Source organism: Anser cygnoides, chromosome 2, assembly GCF_040182565.1.
Source record: "Anser cygnoides isolate HZ-2024a breed goose chromosome 2, Taihu_goose_T2T_genome, whole genome shotgun sequence".
In the NCBI taxonomy this organism is placed as follows: domain Eukaryota; kingdom Metazoa; phylum Chordata; class Aves; order Anseriformes; family Anatidae; genus Anser; species Anser cygnoides.
The window spans coordinates 136,373,413-136,376,991 of NC_089874.1; the positions used below are offsets into that span (position 1 = coordinate 136,373,413).

The following is a 3,579-nucleotide window of genomic DNA, read 5'->3' on the forward strand; positions in this document are numbered from 1 at the left end:
CAATTCAGACTATTCCCATAGTGCTCTGCACTTATTACATTACAGAGACGAGGACTGCACCTGAAATGAAAAAAAAAAAAAAGAAAAAAAAAAAAGAATTAAACCAAAAGAACATTTTATATATATTAACATCCAGGAGAAAAATAATGATAATAATAATAATTTAAAGTTGATTCTGGGCACGCTACCCTTTTTAGTTCTTTATGGCACACAACAGAATGCTGGAAAATTTTATTTGCTTATCATGAATGGCCAGCAGTTCCCTTAGTCTTAAAAGCAGTAATCATTGACAATCAGACATAATCACTCATGTGCTACAGCCAATGGGCATAAACATGATAGATGAAAATGTTTTTTATTTAAGCTTAAATTCAACATTAGAAAATTCTTTGGCATAAAATCTTCCTCTCCCCCAAGAATATCTAGTTTTTAAAGTGATATATGAGCATAGACATATAATAGCATGAGAGATTACTGCATTTCTTAGCATTGGAATAAAGGTGAAAATGTAGATTATTTTCAACTGCTTATTACTCTATAAGTTGGTTAAGAACTTCAGCTACAACACAGATCAAGTGTGTACATCTTCCCTCTTTTTTCCATTTAGTAAAATGGAATATAGAGTCAATATCATGTTAACTAACAAGGAATCTACGGGACCTTCAGTATTTGTATAGTGTTTAGATATATTTTCTAGCTCCCTCTAACCTAGGTCTTTACATTGTTGCCTGTTATTTAGCTATGCAAACTAATACATTCATTCTCACAGGAGATTCTATCATATATTCAAATAATGCTAAAAGATAACTTTAAAAAAGCAACTATGCCCTCAGGAAGTGACTGATTTTTATTTTTATTTTTTCAAAAATACAAAATAAGCTGGAACTGAACAGGTGTACCAGATTCATTGCCTATAACTCTGGTAAATCAGCCTTTTTGTGTTGTGTAGGAGTCTGGACTACACTGACTCACCATTCTTCACATAATACTTTGTTTGGACTGCCTTGCTTTCTCCAGTGAGAAAAAGCAAACATCTCTGATGTATATTACATATCCACTACCTCCAGAATCAGAGGAGCTTTAGTCTCAACAGGCAGCTAGGAACCCAATAAAATGAGTTGTCCTGTTCTTCTCAGGCTCAAAGCAAATTGACGTGGCTGTTGGATTTCCTGAAGTTTGTTTAATAAACAAACCAAAGAAAAAATTAATCTGTATGAACAGAGAGCAAGCAGTTTAAAGCATAGGGCAGGTGTTCTTAGACACCAACCATTGCAAAATTTTGTTTAAGCTTACAAAGGTTTTGATTTATATTCTAGTTCTATATTTCTCTAAATAAAGTGAGCTTGCACAACACGAGTGGTTGTTTGATAGTTTATTATAAGGCTTGCCTAAATTGGCAATCTAGTTTAGACAGTCACCAAAACAGGTAAATACATTGAAAGTAAATGAATAGGGTGGCATAGGGTGGCATGCAGTTTGCCTTTTTTTTTTTTTTTTTTTAAGAATGGTGAAGCAATATCTGCCATTACCAATAGCTAAATTGGGTGAATTTTTCACTTGTTTCTAGGAGGTAAAGTTATTTAAACAACTAAGAAATGTGCCAGAAACTTATACTAATCTATTTATATATTTTTTAATTATGTAAAATCACTATAATAATATTGTTTACCTAAAATCGGTATTGTATACACTAAGCACAGATTCCATACAGCTACTCTAATGTTGCCATCTCTCTGTCAAGGAGACTGTTCATTCTGCAGAACAAGTTTAAAAATTAAAATTAAGTTACTACAAAAGATCAACGTAAACTTCTAATAACTCTATATCCATTAAACCTCAGGCCCCATTATGTCAGGTAACAATACAAATGACTAGTATTAAAATAAATTGGACTTTATATACTTCAGGAAAAGAGAGCCTGATCAGACTTAACCTTGGATGTAATGTCAATATCTTAAGTATTTTAATTTAACTGTTATACAATTGTGGAAGCACTCCATAGCTTTAGAGTTTCCATACATCCTGAAACTCACTTGCAATGTCATTTATCATTGCATCTGAAGTGAAACAATTATCACTGACAGGCTTTTAAAGAAATATTTAGTTTATAAGTAAAAGCCATTTAAAAGAAGTGAAATACTTTTTTTTTGAGTTACTTCTCAGCTAGCAGTAGCTGAAGTATCATCTCTAGGAAACAAAATCTTCACTGATTTTTTTCTTCACTACAAACATAGTTCAGCTGAATGACTTTTTTTTTTTTTTCTAAACTGAAAACATCAGCAACATGGCAATAGTATTATTCAAGCTTATTTGTTCAATTAAATCTTCCAGCACTGAAGATATTTATTTTATATTAATATGATTATTAAAAAGAATGTATACCTTCATGTTGTGGTTTAACCCGGCTGGCAACTAAACACAACACATCCGTTCGCTCACCCTCCCCCCTCCCTCTCTGGGATGGGGGAGAGAAACTGGAAAGTGAAGCCTGTGAGTTGAGATAAAGACAGTTTATTAAGACAGGAAAATAATAATAACAACAACAATAATAGTGATAATGATAATAATATTAATAATAATAATGTGTATGAAACAAGTGATGCACAATGCAATTGCTCACCACCTGCTGACTGATGCCCAGCCTATCCCCGAGCAGCCGCCCCCCCCCCCCCCCCCCCCCCGGCCAGCCACCCCTATATATTGTTCAGCATGACGTCAGATGGTATGGAATACCCCTTTGGCCAGTTTGGGTCAGCTGCCCTGGGTCTGTCCCCTCCCAGCTCCTGCTGCACCCCTAGCCTGCTCGCTGGCAGGACAGAGCGAGAAGCTGAAAAGTCCTTGGCCTGGTGTAAACACTGCTCTGCAACGATTAAAACATCAGCATGTTATCAGCGCTCTTCTCATCCTAATCCAAAACATAGCACCCTACCAGCTACTAGGAGGAAAATTAACTCTGTCTTAACTGGAACCAGGACACTTCAGAAGCAAATGAGAAGCAAATACCTTCTCCCCACGTTCAAAAAACCTAGGGAATATGATCCTAAAAGCTTTATTTTAATATCTCCCCAGATCAGCTGTGGAATGTCTACATTTGCATACACAAACTTATTTTAACAGATTAAGAAATGCACAGAACAATCTGCAGGTTTATTATAAGTCATACACCCTTGAGCTAAAGTGTCCCTCTAGAACTAGGGGATCCAGAGATTGGAAAAAGAAGGCTAAAGTAGGCACCAGGATGTATGAAAGGATAAATCTGCAACCATTTTGGTGGGAATTAGACTCTGCATTTATCTCATATGATCTTTTTCTGTATACGGTTTCCTTAAAATGACAAATGACATAAAAATATAGTTTTAATGCTTTAACTTTATTTCTGTCACAGAAGGTTCAGTTTATAAATTAGGCTCTGAAATGCAGACAGAAATTTCCTTTTTAAGAAAAAAAATGCTTTTCAGAGTAAGAACAGTAGTGCATTCACATGCACAACTGACATTTCATGTAATGATCCACAATCTGAAAAAAAAAAAAAAAAAAAGAGTACGTTTACTGATAGTGGATTCATTAGAATCTCTATCC

General features: G+C 34.9%; 1 long non-coding RNA gene across 1 annotated transcript; it reads right to left on the reverse strand.

The window, feature by feature from the left end:
• Positions 1-1,674: 1,674 nt before the first annotated feature.
• Positions 1,675-2,669, reverse strand: LOC125179753 (uncharacterized). The gene is made up of 3 exons (XR_010828982.1): positions 2,624-2,669; positions 2,383-2,488; positions 1,675-1,754 (listed from the first exon to the last, which is right to left on the reverse strand). It is a non-coding gene; the product is annotated as an uncharacterized lncRNA (long non-coding RNA).
• Positions 2,670-3,579: the final 910 nt, after the last annotated feature.